Here is a 15,629-nt window from a genome sequence, read left to right on the forward strand (position 1 = left end):
AAAAAGAGGAAGACCCTCAATGAGATGGATTGACACAGTGGCTGCAACAATGGGCTCAAGCATAACAATGATTGTGAGGATGGCGCAGGACTGGGTAGTGTTTCGTTCTGTTGTATATATGGTCACTATGAGTCGGAACTGACTCAATGGCACCTAACAACAACAACGAAAGCATATATAATATATAAAAGTGGAGAGCCCTAGTGGCGCAGTGGTTAAGCATTCAGCTGCTAACCAAAAGGTTGGTGATTCGAACCCACCAGCAACTCCACGGGAGAAAGACCTGGAAATCTGCTTCTGTAAAGATCATAACCTTGGAAACCCTATGGAGCAGTTCTACTCTGTCCTATAGGGTTGCTATGCGTCAGAATAGACTTGACGGCAGTGGATTTGGTTTTTTTGTTTCATGACTAAAAGCCGGCTTACTCTACAAGGGATTCGAACAAATGTAAGCTCTAAGAGGGCACGGCTGTGCCCTAGCACAGTGCTTGCACATAGCAGGTGCTCAACAGATCTTGTGGGCGGGCGGAAGAGAAGAGAGAAGAAGGAAGAAAGGGATGAGGGAAGCTAAAAAGCCGTTGAAAAGAGGCAAGAGGTGTGCCAAGCGCTGGGACACGGTAGTATGGCAATTGATTGCCACATTGGCCCTGAGCTGCCCCTCAGAGCAGGCAAAATGGGCAATAAAAGGGAACAAGTGCCCTGAGAAACAAACAGTTCAGATACTGAATTCTAGGAGGAGTTAATCTCATGGATCTTTCTATAAGGACGTGAGCAGTGGTGTTCTTTTCTTGAGTTTTGCAGAAGACAAGGAAATGTTCTTTGAGTGGATGTTTCTACTATTCCTTTATAAAGGCAGGAGGCAAGACATTAAACCACAGTAATGACGTGAGAGAGGATAATATGGTCCATGGTTGCTATTTTCTGATGAGCTGACTTAATATGGAGATGCCATATTCGGAGATGCCACAAGAGGGGACCTACTGCTGATGGTCACCAGGCTCTGGTCCAAGCCCCTGTGGGGATAAGCCTGTGCCTTCTCGGCCCGCAGGCCAGAACCTACACCTCTTGACACAGTGACTGCACCTGGTGTCTGGCTCGTAGTAGACTCTTGATAATGTTTTGTGAGTGAGTGGCCAGATGAGCACGTGTGTGAGGGAGTGGATGCGCTAAAAGCAAGAGCTGACACTTGACTTAATGGTGTGAAATTTTAGGACTATCCTTTGTCCTCTCTCCAAGATAGGGGTCTGCCTGGCTAGATCTTCTCCTCCCTTCCCTGCCATTTGTGGGATGGGCAACCATAAGCATGAGTATATGAAGAGTATTTATTGAGCGTTCACTCTATGCCAAGCACTTTGCTAAGTACATGAATCTTCCATCTAATCCCCACAACCATCCTGTACTGTAATACTGCATCCATTTTACAGCTGAGGAAACTGAGGCATAGCAAGTAGCTTGCTGACGATCACAGCACCAATGAGTGGTGGGGGTTGGATTACAACCCAAATCTCTGACTTTGGGGCCTGTGATTTTTAACCTTTGTACTCTGATGACTTGGGTAAGTTATCAACGTCTCTGAGGTTAAAAAAAAAAAAAAAAAAAAAAAAACCAAGAGGAGCACTGATGGTGAAGTCGTTAAAAGCACTTGGCTGCTAACAGAAATGTCAGTGGTTGGAACCCACCAGCCACTCCACAGGAGAAAGATGTGGTGGTCTGCTTCCATAAAGATTCCCCCCAAAAAAACCAAACCCGTTGCTGTCAAGTCAACTCTGACTCGTAGTGACCCCGTAGGACAGAGTAGAACTGCCTGTAGGGTTTCCAAAGAGCAGCGGGTGGATTCGAACTACCAACCTTTTGGTTAGCAGCCGAGCTCTTAACCACTGCACCACCAGCGCTCCTCCATAAAGATTATGGCCTTGAAAACCCTATGGGGCAGTTCTACTCTGTCCTGTAAGGTCGCTATGAGTCGGAATCATCAAGATGGCAATGGGTTTGGGAGGTGAAGTAAGTCAAGTGCCTGTCTCAGCCCTGAGAACCTTCCAGGTGTAGGTGTCCTTGCCTTCCCAACAAGCTTCTTCAAAGGCAGTCTCCCCTCCCTGCATCTGTCTCTTCCCCTTTCAGCACCTCCTGCAGCCGCTGCAGTGGGACGTCCCCTGAAGCTGATGCCCTCCTTTCATGCCCAGGACCTAATTCCCCCAGTGGCCAAATCCTGGGGGAGCTTTAGGTTTCCTTCTTCCTAGACCCCATGCCCACTCCCTCCTCCTCCTGGAGCTGCTTGCCTCCTCATGCTCTCCTGCTTCTCTGCCCTCCTCTGGCCTCCCATCCTTCCTCCCCTTCCTGCTCCTGGCCCTGGCCTGGGCTGCCCCCATGAGGACCACTACCGCAGCCTCCTAGAACTGGGCTCCTTGGTGCCCCCTGCAGTCTGTCCTCAACACAACAGCCAGAGAGACACTTGTTTATTACTGTCTTAGTTTCCTAGTGCTGCTATAACAGAAATCCCACAAGTGGATGGTTTTAAAGAACAGAAAGTTATTTTCTCATGGTTTAGGCGACTGGAAGTCCAAATTCAGGATGCCGGCTCTAGGGAAGGGCTCTCCTTGTCCACTCTGGGGGGAAATCCATGTCTCAGCTTCTGAAGCCCCAGCATTCCTTGGTTCCTTGGCGATGTTCACACGGCATCTGTCTTTCCCCCGTTTGTGCTTGCTTGTTACAGGGTCACTGTGAGTCGGAATCGACTTGATGGCAACGGATTTCATTTTTTTTGTTTGTCTATGCTGCTCTTTTGATATCTCAGAAGAGAGTAGGTTTAAGACACATTGATATGGCCTCATTAACATACCAAAGAAAACCCTATTCTTAAATGGGATTACATCCACAGGGATGGGGCCAGGACTCCAACACATATTTTGTGAGGACACAACTCAATCCATTACACTGTTACACAGAACTTTTAATAGATTAGCGTTGATGAAGACCATATAAAACTATATGCAAAATACAAACTGATACGCCCTTGAATATTTCCCCTGTTATAATTGAAAGAGCATAGGTTTGAGAGATGAGGTTGAGAGATGGGAGGTACAAATTCGGGCTGAAACTTTAGATGTCATGTCTGTCACCTTATTTCCCATGGATTCCATTTCCTCCTCTATAAAATGAGAACCACGATGACATTCTCTTTACTGGGTTATGGTGATGACCAAATGAGATAAGACATTAAAATTTGCTCTACAGACTGTCCTGAGCGATTGAAAATGCTGATGGTTGTTCTTATCATCTTGATTCCTTCTCAAGTCGTATGAGATTCTGCTGGTAGCTAGAAGAACAGAGTTATCAAATATATTCCGCATCTCCATTGTCACTTGAAATCTACTTGAATATTTATTCTATTTCCTTCTCTTTTTTATTCAATTGCTAGTTTGTTTATCCTTCATGCTAAAATCAAATGAGAGTAGTGGGTTTTCTTATATTCTGGAGCATTTGTGTAACTTAAACTTTGCGTCCGTAAGGGATGTGCTGACTGATCTCTTCATCCAGTGGTTTCCTTTGTTCCCTCTTCCTCTCTGGCTCTTCTCCATCTCCAGCCCCCCTTCCCCACCTCAGGCCCCTTGCTGTGGTTACTGAATGACCTGAAACCCTCTTCCCACCCCAGATGTTGCCTCCCTCAAGTCCTTCATCAAATGTCCCTTCCTTAAGGAGCCTGCCCTCACCCCCACCCCCTTAATGCTGCCGCCTGCCACCTCCCACCCCTTGGCACCTCCAATCCCCTTAAACAAACCAAACCAGTTGCCATTGGGTTGACTCCAATTCATGCTGACCCTACATGTGTCAGAGTAGAACTGTGCTCCATAGGGTTTTTAATTGTCGGATTTTTGGAAGGAGATCGCCAGATCTTTGTTCCAAGGTACATTTGGGTGGACTCGCACCTCCTAACGGCTCACATCACCCAGGAATTACCTACTCTTTTTTTTTTTCATAGCACTCACCACTTTCTAATGTACCACCTGATTTACTTGCAGCTTATTATCCGTCTCCTGGGCTGAAACGTAAGCATCATGAGGGCAAGGAACTCTGTGTGATCACCACCGAATCCTAAGTACCTACCGCAGCGCCTACCACATAGTAGACCCTCAGCAAATATTTGCTGGATGAATGAAAGCGTCCGTCACAGTCTCTTCCTCTTGTCCCTCAAATGCCGAGGCTCCCCGGGGGCTCGCGTTCTCACTCTGCCCCTGCCCCCTGGGAAGTCTTATCCCCATGATCCCTGAATCCAGGTCTCCAACCCAGACCCTCCAGACCCCTGTCCTGAGTGCCACACCCTACCTGCTTAGCTAAGTCATTTTTACTACTCAGCTCCAGTGCTGCCTCCTCTGGGAAGTCCTCCCAGGCCTCTTCTCTTGCTTCTTCACATCCCATGAGGTCTCCCTTGCTGTCATTGCTTAATGTATTGTGGTCATTGTTTGTCTTGAGGACAGAGCTATATCTTATTCATTTTATTTATAAATTATAAAAACTAATAATACTTGTTGAAGGAGAAGTTATGGTTACAAAAGTAGTAACTACCCCTTTTGAGCCACAGAAAATGTGACATATTCATGGAAGTATACAGAAGAAAATTAAAATAAAATTCACCCTTCGTTCCACAGTCTAGAGGTAACCATGGTTGATGTGGGCTCCACATAGGGAATCAAGTGCATGCAGGCGCGCACACACACACGTGCACTGTAGAACCACATAAATTGGGAGACTTGAAAAGAGCTTCTTTAGAAAATAATGCATGGCATCCAATAAAATGCAGTCAGGGGACCCTGAGTGCAGAGCCATTTTGAGAAAGACAAAAGCCAGGTGCTGGCCCACTCATAGCTGGGCCACAGTGTTCTGCAGTTGAATAGAAACGATCTTGCAGAACACCAGCATCAGACAAAGCTACACTGTCATCATGATGGAGTGAGAGAAAAACGAGACCAGCCCCAGTTGCTGTCGAGTCGATTCCCACTCATGGTGACCCCATGTGTGTCAGAGTAGAACTGCTCCATAGGCTTTTCAAGGCTGTGACCTTTTGGAAGCAGATCGCCAAGGCTGTCTCCGGAGGCACCTCTGGGGGGGTTCCAACCACCAACCTTCCAATTAGTAGTCAAGCATTTAACCATTCGTGCCACCCAGGGACTCCAAGAAAACAAAAACAAACAAGACTACTCACCTTATAATCAATCATGCCTGAACACAGACAAAAAACAAGAACATTATCCAAACCACAAAAATGACCAAACATCCTCCATCTGGTTAATATGAGTGAGTGCTGCTTCTTTACCAACGATAGCTTTGGTCCTGCTCTGTGCTTCCTACCTTCTAGGTAAGATTATCAAGATCCTCAATCAGAGAATTACCCGTGCTTCCTGATAGCATCCAATCCAGAGCAAAGCCCTGCTTCCTTGAGGCCTCCTCAAAATCACCTAACTCAAGCCCAGATCCTAAAAAAAGTCCGATACCCACAGTTCCCTACGGTGTAAGGTCTACCTGTTGCAATGAGTCAATAAACCCAATTTTGTTTGATCACAAGGGTGTTCCTGGTGGTCTTTAGCTGAAGGACATCGACAATATTATCCATTACAGTATTCCTTCCCCTGCCCCCATGCCTGGAGCATGCCCGTTGCCATCGATGAATTAACTAAGATGCAAACCATGGTATTTCTGGTACAGTGTCTGCTGGTGATCACTAGAAAATCAGTTGCTGTCAAGGAGATCCCAAGTCATGGTGACCCCATGTGTGGCAGAGTAGAACTGTGCTCCAAAGCATTTTCAGTGGCTGATTTTTCAGAAGTAGATTGCCAGGCTTTCTTGTGAGGCACTTCTGGGTGGACTCGAACCTCCAGCCTTTCAGTTAGCAGCTGATCGCATTAACCATTTACACCCCCCAGGGACTCGTGGTGATCATTAGACAAACTTTTTTGTGTCAGGAATTTAGCAGCTGTTCCCTGAGCACCTGTGCTGGAGAAAGGTGGGAAAGAAATCTAAGACTTGGGCCATGTCCTCAGAAATCTCATTACTCGAGAGGCAATGTAGAAAAACACAAAGGGTTAAATAATACTCTCAGACAGTGGACTCAGATGGGATGTCACAAGGCAGCACACGACTCAGGCTTTGATGAGCTGAAGGTGTTGCCGAATGATGACTAGGATGCAGACAGGTGGAGAGAAAAGGAAATCAGTCTCATTCTAGATGTTGAAAGGGGCGAACTGTGGGGATGGCAAGTGCAGAGATGTGGAGGTGGGAATGCTCCTGGTATGTTTACTGGACAGTAAGTTCTGTGCAGGCTGGGATTTTGCCTACCTTGCTCATGTCGTATCCACACCTTGAAAGACACAGCAGGCTTTCAGTAAGTAGCTGGCAAATAAATATGTGTGAGCATGAATACGGTGAGGGAACCGGTGTGACTGAAGAAGAGGTTTCAAGGAGGGGAGGCAGTGCTAGAAAAGTAGGTCAGGGCCTTGCCTGCCAGTCCAAGAAGTTCTGGCTGGATCCTTCCGTGTTGTGTAGGATTTTATCTTAGAAAATTAATAGAGAGATACTCAGGTTTGTCGTACATAAACTCGCTTATTGTAAGGTAATCATGGCAAGGCGTGCAAGCAAGACCTCACAACATTCATTTAGAACTGGAGAATCAGAACTAACAATTACAATGTTAGTTCAATGGTTGGAGTTCAACTGTTTAGACTTCAAGCTTTTACCTTTAACGAGAGGTCTCCGGAGGAAGGCTTAACCATGGCTCGAACTTGGCAGAGGTCCCTGTAAGATAATGTCCACGGTCAGTGGCGGCAGACAGAATCTCAGTTCCATCTCTGCCTTCTCTCAGTGAATGAGCAGAAATTTAGAGTTCATGTGTGAATTCGTCACCTTGGCTCCACATGACAAGGATCAATGTGATGTCAAAGACTAAGTATGTTGACTTTTCTCCAGGGTTAGAGAGGAGTCAAATGACCCATCTTTCTTCTCTTCAAGGTTAGAGGTCAGGGAGGTTGTTTGGATTTATATTGTTATCTTGTGTGACAGCATGCCGGGTCAAAGTGAACTTAAATGTTGTTTACGTTCGCTCTTTTTAAATGTGGAACGCTTCACGAATTTGCATGTCATCCTTGCGCAGGGGCCGTGCTAATCTTCTCTGTATCGTTCCAGTTTTAGTATATTGCTGCTGAAGTGAGCACAACATCCGTTCTTTATATACTTCACATGCTTCTATGTTTCTATGTCTAAGTTCAGAAATTTTCTCAATAACTTTCTTATGACTTACAGGTTTCTAATGGCTTATAGTTAATGTCAGAGAGCCTCACAAAGGTAGACATACTTCTGTTTCTAAATTCATATTATAAGCATGGGGTAGGGGCCCCATAAATCCAGTTTCTTCCCATCCTCTCTTCTGTGAGCCAGTGATCAAACTCCCTCCCCTCCCTACATGGCGGCTGAGAGCAGAACGTACAGTTAGAACCAACCCCCACCTATTTGGATCACCCATTAGCCTCAGGCCAGAGGCCACAGGCCGGGCCCCTTCCCCGTCTCTGCAGCCAGGCTATTGGCAGCCATGTTGGCTGGTTCACTGGTCTGTAGGGCAGGGGGCTAGCAGGGCAGTCACATAGAGTTCTCCACGTACCCTCTAGAGTACTTCCCTAGCTGTGGCTTGAAATTATGGTTTGTTTTCATTTTACCTTCTTTATTAGTCCTCTGGAGCAGCCAACTAGGCCACCTTCTGTGGAAAGAGGTGTGATGGTAAGAGGGAGGCCAAGTGCTGGAGACAACGGTCAGGTAGCGCCAGACCCCTAAGAAATGGCCTCTGTGCATTCCTAAGTTGTCCCTGAGCAGGGGCTCTGCCCCTTTGCCTATGTCCTCCCTCATCCTGGGCGGGAGGCTTGTGGTACGTGGACGGGGATGAGAGGGTGCTTCTTTGGTGTATGAAATCTGAATTGACTGAGGAGAGTTGATACTGTCCACCTGAGAGCAGGATTCCTTGTTTTCTAGAAACCACCACAGATTGCCTTTAATAATCTGCTCCTCTATGATACAGGATTTGAGGTAAAATGTGATTCAGTTGATACATTGAAACTTCCAAGCAAGGGTTGCTGGACCTGCCTTCTCCCCAGGGCCGGTCTGTCTCCCTTCTGAGAGGCAGCTTGAGTCTCAGAGCTCTGCCCTGGAGGAGCCACCGCCTCACCACAGCCGTGTGTGGGCAGCCTGAGGTGGGAGGAGGAAGGAACGGGGTTGGGAGAGGCATCGAAGCTTTCCTCACCTCTGCCCTTTTACTCCAAGCTCTCGTTGGCCTGGCCTTTGTCCCATCAGTGATGTCCCTGCCTTCCCTGGTCTTGGACTCAGTCTTCTCTCAAAATTCTGAGCTGAGGCTAGGGCTCTGCTCTTTTTGTGGGGGGCAGGCGGGGAAGGTGATCTCATCTTTGAAAGGGATTAGTCATCAGAGAGACAGGGACAGATCTGGGGTGGGGGGAACAGGAGGGAGGCCAGCTCTCTGTAAATGAGTCATCTTCCCACCAGCTCTTAGGGACCAGAGCTTGACAGCTGCTCCCTGGGAAAGGTTGTTAAGCTGGAGCTACCTGGAGGCAGGTGTAGTTAACCAGCTTTTAATCACTCATTTTGCTGAATGATTTCTGGTGAGGACAAAAAAATCCCACAGATGAAGTGCAGGGTTGGGGGCAGGGCGGACTCCAGGCCGCCTCCACCCCCAGTCAAGAGCAAAGCAATGCCAGGCTGCAAACCCTATTCTGGGAGTCACTTGCCCTTTGCTCATATTCGCCAAAACTTTTCCAATGTTAAAAATCACTAATGTGCAACCTCTGTGGCTTGGTTCCTTTTATTCCCAGAGCCCCCAAAGAACAGGCCAAAAGCAAACAAGACAGAAAATAGGGGAGGGGTCTGCTTTCTCTGTGTCCTGCTGACTGGTGCCTCTCCGTCCTGAGTCACTGAGCATGCAGTCTGAGCCCAGCCTCACACAGGGCTTTGGAGAGGTCAAGAAAACACCAGTCCTTGCCCTCAGGGAGCTGACCATCTAGCTTCACAACGTAAACAAACCCACAAGCACCAGAAAATCCAGCCGCCTCCCGCCGCAGCTTTTCCAAAACAGACCCATTTTCAAATATCCCACGCACTGCCACACTCAGCTTCGGAACTGGAGAGGCGGGGCTTCTAGCTCGCACCAGTACCAGGTCAATGGCGGAGTTGGTCTTGAGCGTGTATATGGGAGATTCCTACGTCATGATTTGCCATTCTTTCACGGGGTTCATTTCCCTGGTGATGTAAGGGCCATGCCTTGCCCGTGGGGATTCCTAATGAAACTGAGTGCGTTTTCTTTTTTAATTTTATTGTGTGTTAGGTGAGAGTTTACAGCGCAAATTAGGTTTTCATTCAATGTTTTATACACAAATTGTTTTCTGACATTGGTTGCAATCCCCACAATGTGTCACCACTCTCCCCATGTCCCTTTCCACCCTGGGCTCTCTGTGTCCATTCGTCCAGTTTCCTGTCGCTTCCTGCCTTCTCGTCTTTGCTTTTGGTGTTGCCCCTTTGGTCTTGTATACCTGATTAAGCTAAGAAGCACGTACCTCACTTCTGTTATTGTTTGTTTTATGGGCCTGTCTAATCTTTGGCTGAAAGGTAGACTTCAGGAGTGGCTTCAGTTCTGAGTTAGCAGGGTGTCTGGTGGCCATAGTCTTGGGGGTTCCTCCAGTCTCTGTCAGACCAGTACGTCTGGACTTTTTTTGTAAATTTGAATTTTGTTCTACATTTTTCTCCTGCTCTGTCTGGGACCTTCTATTGTGATCCCTGTCAGAGCAGTTGGTGGTAGTAGCCGGGCACCATCTAGTTCTTCTGGGCTCAGGCGGGTAGAGGCTGTGGTTCATGTGGCCCATTAGTCCTTTGGACTAATATTTCCCTTGTGTCTTTGGTTTTCTTCATTCTCCTTTGCTCCGAACGTGATGGACCAACAGATGTGTCTTAGATGGCTGCTCCCATAAGGTTGGTGCTTTTTGAGTGCTTGCTGTGTCCTAGGCACTGTGGGAAGCATGTGAGAATCACACCCTCATTTAATCCTGACAACCTTAGGAGATAAGCACCGTCATTAGACCATTTTTAGAGGGAGAAGTACCACACCCACGTCAACTTATTAGCAAGTAGGGGCACCACAGCCCATGCTTCTAACCTCTGCTCTCAACTCTCCGAGAACAACGAGAACAACGGTAATGGTGGCCCTTTCCAAGCCTGCAGGGATGGAACTCACTGACTTTATCTTCTGCTCTTGAGGTTTCCAGAGCTTGTAAATTTCCACTAAGCGGGGCACATTGCCACATGCCAGGCTCGGATGCTGGAGAGGCTCCTAGAGGTGCTTGGTGACACCCCCGCTCCCACGAAGCTCCTGCGGGTTCAGCCTGAGTACCAGGTGAATGGGAGGTTCTCTCTAAATTGGCCTGTTCCTTCTTCCACAGATTCACCCACTCCATCAGCAAGAGTTACTGATCCCTTACTACCGGCCAGGCAGGAGCTGCACCGTGTGTGGGAGTCGGCCAGGCTGCACCTCTCACACGCGTCCCTTCCCTCCCCCAGGCCCTGTGCACAGCAGCTCTCCCAGCAGGAAACCTTTCCCAAACCCAGCCTCTGCTTCCTGCCCTTGAAATCCCATCTTCATGACTGAACACAAATACTTCTTCCTCCATAAACCTTCCCCAGTTGCTCCACCAGTAGGGCCTCAGCCCCGACTCTGATCTAGCTGGGTGCACCTGGGTATTGGGATTGTTTTAAGTTTCCCAGGTGATTCCATTGTGGATACAGGCTGAGAACTGCCGCTCTAACCAAAAGCAACCCCTCCCTTCTTCTCACCTTCTATATGTTTATGCCGCTCTTCTTTATCACATCAAAAGCGCCTTCCTCAAGTTTCAGATCCCAGCTCTACCATTTGTTCGCTCTGTGATCTTGGGCAAGTTACTTAACTTCAGTGTCTTTATCTGCTACGTATGACTCCGTTTACCGATCTGAAAAACAGGCGTGGTAATAATCCCCACTGTAGTTCATCAAATCTAAGACACCGTCAGTTTTCAATGCACTGTTGCTGTGTGTGTCATTAAGAATGAACAATGCTGCCAAATAAACTCTGTCAGGCCATCGATTGTAAAACGTATCCTGATTTCAGAGTTGTTAAAATGGGAAGGGAAAAAAGTGTGACTTAGAATCAATGAAACACAGTGTACCACACAGGGGTGTTGTGAAAATTAAATGAATTGATAGACATGAAGCATTTAGCACAGTGCCTGGAAATAGTAAAAGCTCAATATAGGACAGCTGTTATTTTTATTCCCCCTCTACCTTTTTGTTCCTCAGTAAATGCTGTAAGGACTTCTCCCAGCCATTTATTCTCCCAGCCCCACCTCCCGGAGAAGGTCCAGGGCTAAGCCAGGCTGGTGGGTTCTCCTGCCCAGGGGAGAGACTTGGATGGGCCAGGGAGAAGGCATGTGCCGCCCTGAGGTTGCAGGGCTGGGTCTGCTGCCCCAGGGCAGGCTCTCTGGCCGATGCCCTCTCCCATGGGGCATGGCCAGGAGACTTCTGTCTCTTCCAGAGAGTCAGTGTCCAGCTCCATCCATAGGACAACTTGATGACAACTCCCCACCCCTGTCCTCCCACCCCATAGTGCACCCAGGGCCCTGGGCCTCCAGGGAGGAGCTATCTCCCGCTGCTCCCTGTTTACAGAAGGAGGGTCAGTGCAGGGCCTGGCTGCTGGCCTGGCCTTGAACAAGGCACAGCCTTGTGTGAGCCTTAGGTTCCTGGATTATTCGAGTGAGGCTGCTCATCCCTCCAGCCAGTCCCAGATGTAAGGATCAAACCAGATGGGGACGTTGAGACTTTCCAGAGGAGTGCCAAGCAGACAACTGGGGCCATAGGTAGAGCTGCCAGATCTAGCAAATGAAAATAGAGATACCCAGTTAAATTTGGATTTCAGATAAAACAACAAATCATTTTTTGTGTAAGTATAACCCATGCAATATTTGGGATATACTTATACTAAAAAAAAAATTATTTATCTGAAATCCATTTAACTGGGCATCCTGTATTTTATCTGGCAACCCAGTGGGCCATGCCCTAGTATTTGAGTCTTTGTCCATCCCCTACCCACCAACACAGCCCTCTCATTCTCTCACCCTTAAGGTTCTTGAAATTTTACTTTTAGTCGTTCAGTCAACAAATAACTATCAGTGCCTACTTTGTACAAGATTCCCCTATTCACTATGGAGGGTAGAAAGATTAATAATAATAATAAACTTTTATTAAAGGCTTGTTAATATACCAGGCACTGTTCTTAGTGCTCTGTATATATTAACTCGATTTAATACTCACAAAAATTCTTTGAGTAGGTACTATTATCATCTCCATTTTACTGATGAGGACATTGAGGCACAGAGAGGTTAAGTAATTTTCTCAAGGACACACAGCTAGGGAATGGTGAATCTAGGATTCAGACCCAGGCAGCTGAATTCCAAATAGCCGATAAGATGTAGCCCCTGTTTGCAGGGGTTCCCATTCTCATTGTGGAGACAGACCCCAAAAGATAATTCACAGTGTAAGTCAGGGGTCCTAATTTCAACAGATTCAAATCCTTGCTACTCAAAATCAGGTTCACTGACATCACCTGGGAGCAGGTTAGAAATGAAGACTCATAGGCCCCACCCCAGAACAAGATTCGCAGGTGGGACTAAGCACACTAGTTTGAGAATCACTGCTCTAAACCAGTGAACAGAGACATCTACTCACTCACTCAACAAACCCGGCTCGTGCATCTGCGATATACCGAGCACCGCCTAGAATGGCCGTGTCACTGTGACTTTAAAAATGTGGGGACTCCCTGCCCATGTTTTAAAATGTCTCCTTCTTAATTCTTCACATGAGTAAAGTACAGCATTTCCCAAAGATCATTCCATGCAACAGTCAAGTCACTCCAAAAACCAAACCCAGACCTATTGCTATCGAGTCAATTCTCTTAGCGACCCTATAGGACAGAGTAGAACTGCCCCATAGGATTTCCAAGGAGTGCCTGGTGGATTCAAACTGCCAACCTTTTGGTTAGCAGCCAAGGCCTTAACCACTGAGCCACCAGGGCTCCCTCAAGTCACTAGAGGTGGTCATAAATCGCACTGACATACAGTAAGCACTCTGAAAAGTCCTGCAGTGAGGAATCTTGTTTCACTTTTTTAACCCCTTTTTTTCTCTCAATCATGGGAACTCTTCACCGCTCCCCACCCCCCGTAAAGTTTATTATCACATCCTGAGGAACACACTTCAGCATAGTGTATGGCAGTTTCCAAAGAGGGTTCACAGCAGGAACATCTGTGATGTTTTACAGCTGAAGAAATCAAGTCTCAGCGAAGTTACTGACTTGCCTCAATCACTTGGCTAACAGAGGCCACAACAGGACTCAAACTCTTGAGTTCAAGTCTAGTACGATTTCCTCGACACTGGGCTGCTTAACCAGGCCCTTTAGCCAGCTGCAGCAGTTGGCATATGTTTGATTGCATGACACAGACAGCTTTGTGAGGACATATGGGCTCAGGCACCTGGAAATCCAGAGGTAGGGCAGGTGGCACAGCTGGTTTGATTTGACAGCTCATCAGGGTCATCAAGGCCTCGTTTCTTCCAGGCCGCCTCCACTCAGCCTTCTGTAAGGTCAGCTTCCTCCAAAGGCTGGCTCCTCCTCATGTCCCCACACAGCTACCAACCACTCCTGGGGCCACGTCTGGCTCCCTCAGTAACCAGAGTGGCTCCCTCCTAAGAGTGAGGAAGCCTCTGTCCCAGAAACTCAGAAATCTCTTCTCTCATCCCATTGGCCTGAATTGTGTCACGTGCTTATTCCAGAGCCAATCTCAAGTGCTGTGGGAATGCCTTGCACTGATTGGCTGAGCCAGTCATAGTAAGAGGGCTGGATTATGCTGATTGGTCTAGACTAATAGAGCCCATTTCTGAAATTGGGGCCAATTCCAAGGACCTGGCTGCAACGCAGTAGGGGGCAGGGAGAATGGTTGTTAAGGTCACAGCTACAATGTCCAATGTCCAAGGGTTTTAGGTCACTGGAAATTTAAATCAAAGTATTTAAAACTGGGCAGATTCCCACCATTCGGGCCATCCGGGATACCTTGTAGCATCTTTTCTCAAAGGAAGGACTTCAGCCCATTTGCGTCAGTATCATCTGGGACATTTGTTAAAATGCAGATCCCTGGGCCCCTTTCCTGACCCATTAAATAAAACCTGTCTGGTGGGACCTGCCTTGGAATCTGCAGTTTAACCATACCTCCTAGTTGCTTGGAACAGCCCTGCTTTGTGCATGCTGTCCTGGTGTAGTTATTAATAGTGCCCCTTTCACTCTCAAAAGTATCCCAGATTGGCCAATAAATCATATTTCCCCCCTCAGAGTTGTCATTCCAGAGCCCAGCAGGGAGAGGTGCCTGGGGGTAACGAGCCAAGACTTTCCATCTGCCTGGCGCAGTAGAAAGGGCCCAGGCTTCTGGGGCAGCTCAGCCACTTAGAAGCCGTAACTCGGGGCGAGTGCTTCACCCCGCCCCCGGCCCATTCTCTTACCTGCATTGTTGGGGGTAACAGTGGGAGTGGGAGGGAGGGCGTGTGCCCAGTGTCGAGCATAGAGGCTGCCATCCGGGAGCACACGACAAAGATCAGCGCTCGCTTCCCCATCTCAATTCCAAGCTCTCTGAGCTGAACTACGGAGGCCCTGTCACCAGGGCCCCATTTGCGAAGGCGGCACCAGACAGGCTGTGGGAACGAGCTTCACAGCTTTTGTCAAAGTGGCATAATAAAGCCCCCAAGTGTCTGCTCTTTGCAGACTGGGATGGCAGATCAATTGTGGCATAAACAAAATAGCAGGCTTGGTGTGAACCGGGGGACAGATTACGCCTCTGCGGGGTGTGACTGGGGGAGGAGCGGATTCTGGGTGTCTGAGTTTGCCTTTTCTCTGGTTGAAGCTTTGAGGCCCCTCTCCACAGCCAGCCTGGCTCCCCACAAATTGCTGGAGCTTGAGGCATTGCTCCCCGATGCTGGAAAGAAACTGGCTAGGCAGTGGCACCAGGCCTGGACCCCACTACCCTGGTGTCCCCCAGAGCTCTGAGCCTCTTGATGCTGATGGGGAAGGAGGCTGGACTGGACCTCACCTTGTCCCAAGATGAGCTGACAGTGAGATGTGTAGGAAGCCACAGGAGGGTGAGAGGACACAGGGTGTCAGACAGCAGGGGGACACTTTCACTGGCTGCCCTCTGTGCTGTCAGAGAACCTCCTGACATGCCTGTCCCCTTCGTTCTGGGCAGGTGGCGCCTCGCATCCCAGCCAGTCAAATACTCAGTGTTCTCATCGAGCCTGCATCACAGCCTGACTGGGTTGTCGTTGTTAGGTGCCGTCGAGTCAGTTCCGACTCACAGCGACCCCACGTACAACAGAACAAAACACTGCCCAGTCCTGCGCCATCCTCACAATCGCTGTCATGCTTGAGCCCACTGCTGCAGCCACTGTGTCAATCCATCTCATTGAGGGTCTTCCTCTTTTTCGCTGACCCTCTACTTTACTAAGCATGATGTCCTTCTCCAGGGACTGGT

General features: G+C 48.2%; 1 protein-coding gene and 1 non-coding gene across 2 annotated transcripts in view; one reads left to right on the top strand and one right to left on the bottom strand.

Moving 5' to 3' along the window:
- The window catches only part of KCNK12 (potassium two pore domain channel subfamily K member 12), a 48,015-nt gene that overhangs the window by 26,290 nt on the left and 6,096 nt on the right, over nucleotides 1-15,629 (top strand). The gene's annotated exons all lie outside the window — the stretch shown is intronic.
- On the bottom strand, nucleotides 7,094-7,198 carry LOC111821536 (U6 spliceosomal RNA). Its single transcript, XR_002824919.1, has one exon. It is a non-coding gene; the product is annotated as a U6 spliceosomal RNA (small nuclear RNA).

This window comes from Trichechus manatus, unplaced genomic scaffold (genome assembly GCF_000243295.1).
Source record: "Trichechus manatus latirostris isolate Lorelei unplaced genomic scaffold, TriManLat1.0 scaffold00005, whole genome shotgun sequence".
Classification (NCBI taxonomy): domain Eukaryota; kingdom Metazoa; phylum Chordata; class Mammalia; order Sirenia; family Trichechidae; genus Trichechus; species Trichechus manatus.